This window comes from Ursus americanus, chromosome 2 (assembly GCF_024610735.1).
Source record: "Ursus americanus isolate L20-20 chromosome 2, mUrsAme1.1.p, whole genome shotgun sequence".
NCBI lineage: Eukaryota > Metazoa > Chordata > Mammalia > Carnivora > Ursidae > Ursus > Ursus americanus.
The window spans coordinates 78,552,775-78,567,535 of NC_142128.1; the positions used below are offsets into that span (position 1 = coordinate 78,552,775).

The 14,761-nt window shown below is 47.1% G+C and overlaps 1 long non-coding RNA gene across 1 annotated transcript in view; it reads left to right on the top strand.

The window, feature by feature from the left end:
- Positions 1 to 2,975: 2,975 nt before the first annotated feature.
- LOC148110665 (uncharacterized) overlaps positions 2,976 to 14,761 on the top strand; it is a 140,217-nt gene continuing 128,431 nt past the window's right edge. Inside the window, exon 1 of the long non-coding RNA XR_015726492.1 lies at positions 2,976 to 3,172. This is a non-coding gene — a long non-coding RNA (uncharacterized LOC148110665). The remainder of the gene's footprint in view (positions 3,173 to 14,761) is intronic.

Consider the following 14,761-nt stretch of genomic DNA (forward strand, 5'->3'; position numbering starts at 1 on the left):
TGTGGAACTTTGCCTTTAAAGCAGGAAAGTAACCATAGACCATATGTAATGAGTAGGCATGGCTGTGTTGCAATAAAACTTTATTTACTAAACAAATGGCAGGCCAGATTTGACCCACAGGTTGTAGTTTGCTGACACCTGTCTACAACCTTGATCCTTTTTTTTTTTTTCAAATTTTATTTTAATTCCAGTGTAGTGCACATATGGTGTTATATTAGTTTCAGCTGTACGATACAGTGATTCAATAATTCTACACATTTCTCAGTGCTCATTAAGATAAGTGTATTTTTTAAAAAAGATTTTTATTTATTTATTTGAGAGAGAGAAAGTGCATGCATGCATGAGTGAGAGGAGGGGCAGAGGGGGAGGGAAAAGCAGACTCCCTGCTGAGGGGCTCGATCCCAGCACCCTGGGATCATGACCTGAACCAAAGGCAGACGCTCAACCGACTGAGCCACCCAGGTACCCCAAGTTAAGTGTATTCTTAATCCCCCTTAATCCTCCTATTTCACCCATCCCTGCCCCGTAACCATTAGTTTTCTATAGTTAAGAGTCTGTTTCTTATTTCTCTCTCCCTCTCTCTATTTTTTTTCCCTTTGCTCATTTGTTTTGTTTCTTAAATGCCACATATGAATGAAATCATAGGGTATTTGTCTTCCTCTGACTGACTTATTTCACTTAGTATCATACCCTCTAGCTGCATTCCTGTTGTTACAAATAGCAAGATTTCATTCTTTTTTATGGATGAATAGTATTTCATTATACATGTATGTATCTATATCACTATACATATATAATGGAATACTATTTTTCTTTATTCATTCATCAGTTGATGGACGCTTGGGCTGTTTCCATAGTTTGGCTATTGTAAATAATGCTGCAATAAACATAGGGGCACGTATCCCTTTGAGTGAGTGTTTTTGTGGGAATGAGCATCCTAGAGTGGAAGCAATACCCAGAGAAGACTGGATGAGCCATCAGGATCCAGCATGTTCCTACTCAGCTGTCCTCCGTGCAGGTCTCTCCCTGCTTGTCAATCTGTGATCAAGAGGGAGGTTTCTCACGGTGACCTTGCCCATGGAGGGGTGAACTAGGGATCAAGTGACTTGGGGTCAGTCCTGACTTGGATGCTTAACTGGATGGCATTTTATCCTCTGTAATCCACTCTGTTTACCCCAAAGAGCTACAGGAGTCAACAGAGACAATGAATGGGAATGTGAACCGTAAACCACTAACCCATACCACCACATTCAGTGTGGCTGTTAAGGCATTGTTACAGAGCAGATGACACAGAGTTTCAGGAAGGGAATGACCCTTGAGATTGTAGTCCAGCTATCATCTGGGCCTTAAGCCCACCCTTCACTACCGTCTGGGAAGCTGTCCAGCCTGGATTTTAATACCCCCAGTGACCAAGTTCATGACCTTCCAAGATAATGCTCCATCTAGAGACAGTTCTGGTTGTCAGAAATTTCTTGCTGATGCTGAGCCCAAAGCTATCTTTCTAGATCTTCTGTCCATTGGTCCTGGTTCTATGGCTTAGCATTTCTAGAGAAAGATCAATCTCTTCATCACTTGACAGCTCTTTGAATAGGAAGATAGAAGCCATGGTCTCCAAGTCTTCTCCTCGCCTGGCTAAACACCAGCAGTTCCTTGAACTGTTTCTCTATGACATAGTTTTGAATTGTTTTACTGTTCAGATTGCTGACCTCTGCACAAGTTCCAGTTCCTCCAAACTCCTGATCGGAATACCCACAACGGGGCACAGTATTCCATGCATACCCTGACTGGTACAGAGTAGAGTAGTATTATCTCTTGTGTTCTAGATTTAATGCTTCTGTTGATGCAGCCTAAAAGCACACGTGATGCATCACCATGTTAGATTTTATTGAGTTGAAGTTGACTAAGACCTAAGTCATTTTGATACATACTACTCAGTCATGGCTACATCATCCTGACTAGTACAGAGGGAGGTTTACCTGGATTTCCAATAAATATTTTATTTTTGGCTGGATTTGGCTCCTTTTAACACAAAGTCAAAGTCCTTTTGAATTGTGATCACCTATCTTTTCAGTTTGGGTAGCCGACTCCGTGAGAATGCTGACTGTGATGTCAACCAGATATCTTCACATAGCCTATTATGCGCTCTGTTGGTGTCACAGGTGCTGGTCAATTTGTAGCCGTAATAAAAGCGCTGCACTGAGGAAGTCTAAGCTGAACTCCACGCTGCTTAGTGACCAACGTGCTCCGTAGGCTGAACATAGGCAGCGGGCCAATGAGCGTGCTTTGGCTCTAAGCGACATGCTGAGGTCTTGAGCGAAACCCTTGAAGCTGGTTTAAGGAGGGTACGGGAGAAGAAACTGCATCTTCAGAAAAAGGATGGTGATAAGATGAAAATTATCCTTGAGGTTCAGTCTTAGTTAGGGTCCTAATGGAACCTCTTCAGTCTGGATTTCAGTGGGGACATTCAGTACACACTTATTGATTTCTTCCTTTTTAAAAAAATTTTTTTAAAAAAGATTTTTATTTATTTATCTGACACAGAAAGAGAGAATCCCAAGCCGACTGTACTTCCATGGCCCTGAGATCATGACCTGAGCCAAAATCAAGAGTTGTTTGCTTAACGGACTGAGCCACCCAGGCGCCCCCACGTTTGCTGATTTCTCATGCTGGGAGAGCCATTGTGCTGGGCACTGGAAAGTTACAAGTGTAAATAAAATATGGGCTGAGCTGTGGCAAGGGAGCCTTAAATGGTAACAAATAACAAGTCCTGGCCTAGGCGGCTAGTGGCCTCCTCCAAAATCATTCTGGCCTTTCTCCTTATAATAGAACCCTGCATTTATTCACGGCAGCCTGTCCTCTGGGGAAAGAACACATATTCCAGCATCCCTTGCAGTTAGACTTGCTCATGTGATTTGCAGTAATCATCTTGTATCACGAGGGCACCTTCACAAGTGAATTTCATGCTACAGGGATGTTGGAGCAGACCGGCAGGAGGACCCCAGATCTCTGATGACCTCGTGGAGCCTCCAGCCCCGCCTCACTGCGGACGCCTTTCACATGACAGAAGCAACCCTTGGGCCTTCTAGTTCCTGTTTTATGCAGCTGAACCTCACCCAAAGCCGCAGAGAAATTGATACTTGGAAGGGGGTTGCTCCAAGAATCGCCATCTAAGGTGTGATATTGACTGAGTGGAGGAGGTGGGAAGGCAAATATTTAGAACTCAGATTTCGCTCTCTGGGAAGCGGGTGGCCCCAGTTAGGCATCGGTAGAGCATGTGATTGTGCCGTTGCCAGCGATCACTGGGAAAGCAAACTCCTGCTTTGGAGGAAACAGCAGGAAAAAAATCAGTGCTGCTTTGCTGTCTCCTTGCCGCTTTCAGCAAAGTCCTGCAGATGAGAGCAAGCCAGCCTGAGGGCAGGTAAGGAGAGAATTGCTGCTTTGCTGAGGAGCTGCTCTCCAGCTGGGGCCTGCAATCTAAGTTTCTCGGGAAGGTGCAGCTTTGCTGGCTTTCATGCTGTCAACTGAAGTGGGAGTTCTAGTGGCTCCAGAACCAAGCCCTGGCAGGAAATAAGGCTGCTGTGCACCCAGCGAAGACGGGGTTGAGGGGACTGCCTTCCACGACATGGACTGCCTGCCTCCGAACTCATTTATGTTAGTGAGTGAGCCCTTGTCTTTAAGCTTCTGGTATTTTGGATGAATGTAATGGAACTTCTTAATTGAGCCTCGGGGACCGGGGGAGGATGGTGAAGGTTTTTTTCTGTTGTGCTGAGGACTTGGTACTTTACCCTCCAGGCAGGGGGAGGGGCCTGATAAGACCTGATAAGAGTGCGTTTAGGGGAGGAACAGGCAGCCTCTCAGATGGTACCGGCTGTGAGGGTCTGAGCAAGGCCTCCCGTTCCATCATACCTTCCTCCCTCCTGCTTGCTGGCTCCGGACATTCTACCACTAGACTTGTATTGGTTGAATTTCCGAAGGCATTTCGGACGTTGAAAGTCTCTTCTTCTTTTTTTTTTAAAGATTTATTTATTTATTTAAGAGTGTGTGCGTGAGTGGGGGAAGGGGCGACAGGAGAGAGAGAGAATCTCAAGCAGACCCCACACTGAGTGCAGAGCCCCTCGTTGGGCTCGATCTCACAACCCTGAGATGGTGACCTGAGCCCAAACCAAGAGTTGGACACTCAACCGACTGAGCCATGGCCCTTGAAAGTCTCTTCTTAATGAATTTCAAATACTCAGAGGAGGGCATGGGCACCAAATTGCTCCAGTCCTTGGCTGCTGCTGAAGACCCTGGTGCTATGGGGCCAAGCTCCAGGGAGCGAGGCAGAGACGCCTAGAAGTGGTAAGGATGCCGAAAGGGAATGGGGGCAGGGGGCGCACGTCTCAGAGAAATGTAGCCAAGCTCATAATTCTGCTAAAGGCCGCGGCAGCCCGGGATGCCGGGGTACTGGGACAGGTTCCTCAGTCAAAGCCATTCTCTCAGGCCCAACCTGTGCTGCGTCAGTGAACTGGAATTTGATCCATGTAGACAGCTGATTTGGACATTTTTGGCCTGGATTATTTGTTTGGCTGTCTCCACTGATCAAATTAACTGGATAATTGCCAAATCTCTTCTCAGTTGTGTTCCCTTAGGCAGCTGGTGCGGCCAGCAGGATGGGGTGGGCCTCCAAGGACAAGCCAGATTGGAGAATTAGCCCATGCTTGCTACCTGGTACACTCAGGAAACCGGCCATTTAATAGGGGGTGAGAACTGGGGGCCGGGGTGGGGGGAAGGGCATGAAAGATGGGCCTCCGTTCTCCTGGGTTCACCAGCCTCATGCAACAGCGATGCAGCCTGCATTTGCCCACGTAACCGTCCAGACCAGCAGGTAAGACCGCGTCTGGTTAGAACTAGCGAGCTGCCCTCATTCTGTTCCGACTCACTGAGGTGTGTGCGTTTGGGGTATCCCAGGGTCTGTCTTGTGCGGGGAGATGAGTTTCTTCAACGCGAGGGCCAAGAAGAGCTTAAAAGAGGCTGTGAGAAAGACAAGGAAAGAGGTCTTCTTTCTCTTGCCTCTTCTCAGGATGGTGGGGATCCCAGGCTGTATCTGGGATCTAGCTGAGAACTAGAACACTTGACCGTTAACTCTGACCGTTGTGCGTGTGTCTTGTCTCGTCAATCAGAGCACATCTTCTTTAAGAGCACGATTTGGGTTCCCTTTGTACCCAGTAGAGTGTCCTACGCATAATCAGTACTCAGTGAGCTGGTTGGTCCATGGCTAATTCGCTAAGATTTATTGGGCACTTATCTGTGCTTGTATGCTCTGAGGAGAACAAACGTGGCCAAGCCTAATTTATGAGGAGCCCCAGTTTCATGGGGTGAAAGAGGATCTCAGTGCAGCATGGGAAGAGAGATGGTAGTTTGGAATGGAACTGCTCTGGGGTATTAGAATGGCGTTGGAGGCCAACACACTCTCCCTGAGCCAGAGCCTTGAGGCGGCCGAGGAAACAAGGGAAGCGATATTAGCCCCATTTAATAGATGAGAAAACCGAGGTCCAGAGAGAGTAAATGACCTGATCGAGGTCATGCCACTAGCAAGTCAGGACTGGAGTTGGAACTCAAGTTTGCTGACCCCCTTGCATCTCCGGAGGGCCCTCTTTTGATAGATTACATCTTGACGTTCAGAGACAAGGGCAGGGGCACTGGGTACCTGCATGGGGACGAGATCTCCAGCTGATGCCCCATAGCACAAAGCAGCCTGCGGATGGGTTTGTTAGGTTCAGACGGTCGTGGTGTTATTTTAAAGCAAACCGATATTTAAAAATGAGGATATTTCACATAAAGATTCAGATCTCTGGCTTCACTTTAAAAAAATGAGAAGAACTGCCATTCCTGTGTAACAACGTCTGCTGGTGTCCAGGGAGGGCTGCCCGCCCTGAAAGGGGGCCCGGGCTTTGGGGTTAGCTGGGGTGCACACTCACTTCTTCCCTCTTCAGCTGAGCCTGGATTTGGGGGAGCAGAATGGTGGCCCCTCCCTCAACTCTTATCCCTGGATGGTCTTTTTATTTTCATTTTTTTAAGTTTATTTATTTATTTATTTTTGCGCATTTACGGGGTGGGGGAGAGGTGAGGCGGAGAATGAGAAGGGGGAGGGGCGGAGGGAGAGGGGGGAAACAGACTCCCCACTGGGCAGGGAGCCCGATGCGGGGCTTGATCCCAGGACCCTGGGATCGTGACCTAGCAGAAGGCAGACATTTAAGTGACTAAGCCCCCCAGGTGCCCCACCCCTGGTTGGTCTTAATAAACATAGTCTAGTAGAGCACTGGACCGGGAGTCAGAAATCTGGGGCTGTGGGTCCAGCTCTGTGATTTGGGGCCGATCACTTTACCTCTTCCTGTTTCCACAATCGAAATGAAGCCCTTCCATTGTCTCTGTTAGCTCCCAGGGTTTCTGTGTAACGGGGAGAGGCAACAGCGCTAAAAGCCCTTCATAAACTGTGGACAGCGAATAAAGGACAGGCAGGTGGTTGTGATGAATGAATGCTTGGGGTCTGTGAGGGTGGGTGCTGTGGAGAGAAGGGGTGTCTGCCCGGACCCCGGGGCTGGGGCCTTTAGTCTGCCTTCAAATAGGGCACCGGGAAGTGGACGGTGACAAGCGTAGGCTCTGCTTCTGGTCCAATTGTCCAAATGTTTGCCCTTAGATCCATTGAGCCACCACCGACCAGGTGGGGAGGTGGGTGCAGGAGGGGCTCCCGGAGGCCTTTGTCGACAGAAGCCTCGGTCCCCGCGCACATGGTCTGGCCCCGAGGGCCGGGTACAGCTGCACGTGGCCCAGCCTGGCAAGGGGAGCGAGGCTGGGTGTCTGCCCGTCTATTCGAGCTCTGTTCCGTGTGAGTTCCGCAGCAATCGCCCTCAAACCATTTCTGTTGGACTCCCTCTCTCGGGAACTTCTGCTTTGTCATTTAAAATAGTTTGGGAACTTCAGATTTAGCCGAGTTTCAGAGCAGTTTATTTGGTCTGTAGGCGTTTTTGTTTTTAAAATTCATGACAAGTTCCTTGCAACATGTTTTATTATATTTTCACCACCTGTTCTACCTTGGGGGTGGTTTTAAAATCTGGGACTATCTATCTATCTGTCTTTTTTTTTTAAGTTTCCTTATTTGCCATTTATGTGTGTCTTACAAACACACACATACACACACACACATACACACAATGTGAATTTAAATATGGATATGGGTCTATATATACTCTTCTCCCCCTGTGGCTTGACTGGCTTTAAACCGTAGTTGTAATGTTGAAGGTATGTGTTTTGCCAGGCTAATTATGGGGTTTTAAATGATAAATTCGTAAAACAAATAAATACTTGTAAAACCCTTTGCCAGCGTTAAGTGCTATCTCCCTGAACATTAGTAGCAAAAAAAAAAAAAAAAAAAAACCAACAAAAAAACTCCACCAAAAAAAACCTGACCAAACCCCAAAACAAACAAAAAAACCCACCCCACAATATTTAATACTCTAAGGAGAAAAGCCCTTGAAAGCTTTACAGCTTCTTCCAGCTTTCACTGAAGTGAAAAAAGAAAACTAGTGTGCCCATTTTTACAGATGGACAAATCAAGTCTTAGCAAGGGTAGTCAGAGGGTCAGTGGCAGAAGGCGGGGGTCCATTCCCAAATGCCTACATCCATGCAATTATTTACAGTATCTTTCTGTGTCCATCAGGACAAGGGACCAAGACATTTATAGGACTATATTCTATTTCCTTTCTCTAAAAAGACAAATAGCATCCGTTCAGGTTTAACGATGGTCTCATTTGAGCCCCTGGATCTAACTGTGCCCGAAGCTTGGAGTGTTAATTTATGTGAGCCAATAAATTATCTTTGGGCTTCTTCTACCAGCAACTAAAGAAAAAAAAAGTTTTTTAGATCCCCAAACCGAAAAACAGCCCAGAGTTCCACGTTTAACATGCTACGTACTTAAATTTGGCATAAAAGTGTGCTGTGAGGTGGGTATTATCCTTCCACTTTTTAATAGACCAAGAAACCAGATATGCACATAGAATATCTTATGGCTTATAGAACCAGGTCAACAGATATATAAGACTCAAGCTTCTTTTAGAAGAAATAGAAAAACAGTTTACTATATTTTCCTAGTATCATTGGAAAATATGTATTAGGGTCCCTGACATGGTGCCTTGTCATAACACTTTTGCTGAGATTTTCAAGGAGGATTTTGTTTGTGGCATTGAGACGCTGACCCTCTCTCTATTGCACTGAAACTAAAGCTTCCCGAGGACAACCAGAGAGCTCTCAATAACCCTTGTGGGCTCCGGCTCTTCTTGTCCCACGGGGAGACGATTGTAGCATTGCATGAGGGGTAATAGGGGGAACAAGTAGAGCGGTATGCATAAGTTGCTTAATTAATGCATGAGGTATCTGCAGAGCAATGTCCTGGAACTAATAAAAAGCCAGGGTCTTGTGAGGGTCAAGAACATGGACTTTGGTCTCATGTAAACCCAACATCAGCAGGTTATTTGCTGTCTTTAAGCATCAGTCTCTCCATCTATAAATGAGAAGACTATACCTGATAGTCCATCTCCATACATAGTAGCTCTTCCTATTTTCCAGAAGTCTGATCAAATAAATGTGGAAGCCATGGCATGCTGAAATCTTCATCTTTGAGATTCATAATGTTAATTAGGATAGTAAAGACTTGGAGGAGTCTATCAATAGGAAATGAATTGCTTTTATGTATCCCGATGTTTTCAGATCTAACCTAGGCACCAAACGCTTCTCTCCTCTGCAATTTTCCTGTGGAACCAGGCGTCCCCTGGAACCCACTTTGAGAAACCCCAGGGGTGTGTCACCTATAGTAATTGAGGGGGATTCATTAGGCCACCACTAGGGGGTGTGCCAGCCAAGTTTTCTGATTCTCAGTAGGAAAAGAGGGTTTGCTCTGGGCTTCCAAAGAATAGAAGCTTTTGAAGGATTGGCTGGGGAAAAAGAAGAAGCCAAAATGGCAGTGGTTTAAGGAAGTGATGGCAGTGAACAGAAGTGTAGTCACGCTAGGTGGAAAGATGGAAGTTTACCTGCTCTTCCTTTCTGTGAAGACATGCACATGGCTGACCTTTGGATAATGAATCAGCAGAGACCTCAGAATGGCTGAAATGGGAGGCATGACCTGGGAGGCAGGCCCGGGCAGGGGAGGGGAGGCAGAGGCAGGCCCTCAGCAGAGCAGCGGAGGCTTCTGGGACGGGGAGTGGGGGGGGGACCTCGAAAAGACCAACCTTCTCCAGGACGTTGGTTTCTATGTCTAATATGAAGATTCTAACATAATAATAAATCTATAAAGTCTTCACATTGGACATAAAATATCTATTTCCTAAATACGGATTTTGTGTGAAGTCAAATTTTCCCTTCACCTTGGCAAAGTATGTTTGTGTCTACGTGAACCAGAGTGGTGGACTGGGAGGTGGATTTTATTGATGAAAAAATGTTCACAGTGGAGAATCTGGGAAATGCCGGGAAGCCAACAGAAATCCCTTGCAATCACACACCCCTCCCCAACAACATTTTGGAGTCGAAAGGGGATGTATCAGTAACTGGGTGTTCGAGGGCCCACATATTGGTTAGGGGTTCTTTTGGTTACAAGGATGGAAATCCAGTTCACATAGCTGGGGCAAAAGGGAGACTTTATTAAAAGGATCTGGGTTTGTCCATCTTGTGGACCCCAAGGGCAGAAAACGTGGCTGGGCCTCAGGAACCAGGACAACAGCAAAGACTCACATGCAGCCAGGACACACTGTTTCTCGGACTCCTGTTTTCTCCCCTGTGTATCTGCCTCTCCCTACCTCTTTTCTCTCTGGATCAGCTGCTGGTGTCTCTGGCCCACCGGGTGGGACATGTGGGCCCACATCTGCACCTCCTGGCCACGCTGTCCTATCGCTTCTCCCGCTGGAAAGAGACAGATTCCCTCAGTTCCAGCTCCAGAATGGCTGGGGAAGGAGAGGATTGTCCTGGCTGGGGTCAGATGTCTACCTTGGACCAATGCGCTGTGGCTAGAGGCCAGCCATCCTGGGCATAATGTGGGTAATGGCTCCTCTGTGGCAACTGTATTTGTGCGTGTGAGTGTGTGTGTGTGTGTGAGTGTGTACATAACATTCCCAGAGAAGCTGGAGTTGGGGGGGGGGGGGAAGGGGATACCGGCAGACAAAACAATACCGAATGCTGTATGTATTTTGTCTATATATATAGCTGGGATCAAACTGGATGTACATGTATTCTGTAGCCTGCTTTTAATCAAACCTTATGTCATCAGTATTTCCCCAGTCCTCAAAACCTCTGTGAAGAGCATTTTATTTTGTTTTATTTTAAAGATTTTATTTATTTATTTGTCAGAGAGAGAAAGGGGGGGTAGAGAGAGAGAGCACAAGCAGGGGGAGTGGCAGGCAGAGGGAGAAGCAGGCTCCCCGTTGAGCAAGGAGCCTGATGTAGGACTCGATCCCAGGACTTGATCACGACCTGAGCCAAAGGCAGACACTTAACTGACTGAGCCAGTGAGTAACATTTTAGATTATTGCATTGTATTCAATTATTTGGGTTTACTTAGCAAATTTTCAATTGTTAGATATTTGGATTGTTTCCATTAAAATGGTTTTGGGGGGCTATATTAGTAATGCTGCGATGGAAGAAAAATTTCATGACTTCATGCAAGGATTAGGTACGTTATTGTGAATGAAAAGAAATAGGATTTGGTCCCACCGTTGCCCTCCCCATTTCACAGTGAATGCAGACTGTTCTGGATCTCAGCCCCTCCAGGGCTTCCCCAAAGCCAACAGTGGAGGGCCGAGCAGTGTGGGGGAGAGTGGGCACGAAGAGAGGTATGGTGGTCCCTTGGGGCTTTGAGTCTACCTCGTTCCTGCCTGGTGTTTGTCTGGAAACAGGTCTAGGTCAAGTGAATCATCTATGAATAAACCTTCCTACCTAGTAAACCAAGGTCCACATCCCCAAAGTCAGGCATCTCAGGAACGGGGCTCCATTCGGATGAGACTGGGTGTGTTCACGCAGGAGTATCCAGGAATGGAGACCATCAGGGGAACTGAGGGAAGGCTGGATCCTCGTTCTGTGTGGAATTCAGCACCAGTCTGCTGTGGGGAGCAAACAAGAGTCCCCCAGCCACTCATCAGCCACACTCTTCTTTGGAAAGGGCGGTCCTTTGGTGGTTTTCAACATCCCATGATTTTTCTCAAGTTGGAGTTAAACATTTGCTAAGGTTGAAATGTGGCTTTAAAGCCCTTCGTGGAACGAGATTTGCTGGATGTGTGTGTGTGTGTGTGTGTGTGTGTGTGCACGCACGTGTGGTCACTGGACATTCTCCAGTGGGCAGCAAAGAATTCCTAACTATGATAGCCTTAGCCAGAGAGCTTAGACTGCCTGAAGAAAGCTCCACTGAACACCACCAGAAAGGGGAGGACACTAAAAATGATGTCTTTCTGTGTGCCAGGCACTGTGCTGGGCGCTTGACATTTTATCCTCCTGAGGTTTTAAATGGGGGCGTTACCCTGGACGGTGCTCTTTACTCTCTGTGTGGATTTGACCGGACATTCGCTGCTGCTCTGTTATTTCAGGTGACCTCTGTTTTGGGGGGAAGGTTCAGAATGTCCTCTGCCATTGTTTTTCTGCATTTTCTAACACTTTCTATTTGTGGAATACTATGGTTTTTATTAGATATCCCAGTTCCTTCTGTGCTGGAGTGGCTCCAACTGATGTTTTATCATTCTTATTTGTTTTGAATAATAATAAGCGAATAATAATACTAAATGCCGTGACTCCAGGAGGTGGAACATTTCTCAAGCTAGGGCTGTATTTAATTTTGTTTTGGAAACTGCTGAAATTATTCAGCACAAGAGGGCCAAGAGGCACTATGTTTCTGATCGGGAGTGGGGAAACTGGAAATAAAAGTATTCTTGCTTCATTTGAGAGGAAGGGAGTCTGATTACCTGCACGTGATGCTCACTTGCACGGTCAGATCACACCTGTGAGCCGGGAGCAGTTTGGAGGATCTGGATTGTATAGGAAAATCCCATTTGTTGGAACTTTCTACCAAAATTGGGGACATCGATCTATACTTTTACACTATCTAGGGAAGAGGTATTTGGTGAGTAAAGAACAAATAGGGTAGTAGAAGCGAAGTTTAATTCCTGCAAAAGAGCTCCATTGGCAGCTCCTGTTAGGGTAACTCTGCTAGGCTAACTGGTTAACTAGTTAACTGAGGGGTAGCTACCTGAGATTAAAGGGGGTGTGCTCTTTCTTGCTGATAAAGCCACATTTCTGACATGACAATCACACTATGACTTTCTAATTCAGATCCCCCTCTGAGTAAGGAAAACTTCAACCCAGTTTTCTTTCCCCCTTCCTCCCTCCTTTCCTCCGTTCCTTCCTTCCTTCCTTCCTTCCTTCCTTCCTTCCTTCCTTCCTTCCTTCCTTCCAAGATTTTATTTATTTATTCTTTCCTCCCTCCCTCCCTCCCTTCCTTCCTCTCTCTCTCTCTTTCTTTCTTTCAAAGATTTTAGTTATTTATTTGGCAGAGAGAGTGAGAGGCCACAAGCAGGGGGAGCAGCACAGGGCGAGGGAGAAGCAGGTTCCCCACGAAGCAGGGAGCCCGATGCAGGGCTCGATCTCAGGACCCTGGGACCACGACCTGAGCTGAAGGCAGACGCTTAACTGACTGAGCCACCCAGGTGCCCCAACACACAGTTTTCTATATTATTTGGCCTTTTCAAGGAATTATAGCGAGTCACTTAGCATTTTTGTGCTCAGTTTCTTTATCGATAAAGTTGGGATAATAATGGATCTTCCATATGACACTGCTGGGAGGATTAATTGAGCTAATTAATGTAAATTGGTTGAACTGTGCCTGGCATGAAGTGATCAATAAATTCTATTTATTTATTTAGGTGAAGGTCAGGTGCACTGTGGTGGCCCCCGTTGAACTGCATTGGTATTTCGCTCGTAACTCCATAACAATGAGCTTGTGTTCCCTGAGTCAATGCAGTGAGAGTGGCGAGAAGTCCGAGAAGTTTGCAGCCACGTTAAAACAGGAAATGCGCAAGTGACATTTATTGAACTCACACTGTCGCATGTACTGCACACCATTATTTTATTATTTAACAAACATGAAGTCAGTACTAAATACTCGGTGAATGCATGAAAATAAAGGACAGAATACTTTGCCCCTTGAGAGCCCAGGAGAAGTGAAGAGTCTTGCCAAGCAAGAGCCGGCAATGCACCCTGCCTTGCAAGCCCATCCAAGGCTCCACACCTGCAGACCGTCTGCCAGGTGCATTCTGGAGGAAACACAGCTTTGTGAATGCTTTATGCTGGTATCTGATGGAACCTAGAGATCCTGGTCCAGGCTACTCCAGATAAGATGGCCCATCAAGAGAAGGTTGGGCCCCATCGTCAGCCCTAAGGCGAGAAGCGTGGCCAATTCCCAGGCGTTTAGCGCAGGTCTGTCGCACGCAGATGGTCCTATTGTTATCTAACTTCAGGCAAGTTCCTTGACCTTTCCGAGTCCTATTTTAATTCTCTATAAAATGGGGATGATGACACCCACCTTGCAGGGCTGATGAGGGTTAGAAATAATCCCTAAAACTATACAACATGGGCATCATAGTACCCACCTGTTCTAGATTGAATTATATCTCCCCGCCCCTAAATTCATATGGTGAAGTCCTAACCCCCAGTGCCTCAGAATGTGACCTGGTTTGGAAATAAGGTTGTTGCAGATTTAATTAGTTAAGATGAGGTCGTATTGGAATAGGGTGGGCCCCGAACCCGGTGTGACTGGTATCTTTATAAAAAGGGGACATTTGAGCACACAGACAGCACAAGCATGGGAAGCGTGTCCTGTGAAGATGAAGAGAGAGATCAGGGGTTTGCATCTATAAGTCAAGGAACTCCGGAGACTGCCAGCAAACCGCCAGAAGCTAGGAGGGAAGCAAGGAACAGAGACGCCCTCAGTGTCCTCAGAAGGGACCAACCCTACCAACACCTGGATTCTGGCCTTCTAGGCTCCAGGTCTGTGAGACAACACGTTTCTATAGTAGAAGCCGCCCGGTTTATGATACTTTTTGTTACCACAGCTTGAGAAAACTAATATCCCAACCAACAGGAGCCGGTCATCAGCCTTGATAATTGTCATGGCTTCCTCTCTGTGCCTGCCTTCCTGGTGGCCTTCTCCAAGGCATCCAGCAGGCAACCAGAGCCACCATTTGGAAGGATGCACAAAGGGAACGTGCTGTGGGGTGGAAAGAGTGGTGCTAAGACAGAGCAGGGATGACTCCCACTCCGGGTCTAAATGTCCCCACCAGGCGCAGCTCGGCCGGGGCGGAGTGTCCAGCAGCCTGTCCTTCCTCTCGCGTCCCTGTGCTTGTCTTCTGCTCCTCCTCCGCCCGCGTGTCTGCTCCAAGCCCATCTGTGCGGCGGGGTCTTAGAGAAGACTATTTCTCTAAGTCCCAGCAAGGCTCCTGGATCTGCCAAACAAGGATGCCTGGCTCGGCGGAGGGATCACAGAGAATTGTCATGACAACTCCCTAGGCTTGGGAAGCGCTTCTGCGAAGTGCTTGCTTCTCTGTTGGCCCTTGGAAGAGTCACACAGGGCAGGGAGATACCTGGAGCAAACCGGGTTTCTGGGAAGGTGGGACTAGGGGCTTGGGGTTGGCAAGGCATGAATAAGTTTAAAGAGGGAGGCGCAGGAAGCAAGATGATGGTGTTCTGTTTTCTCAAA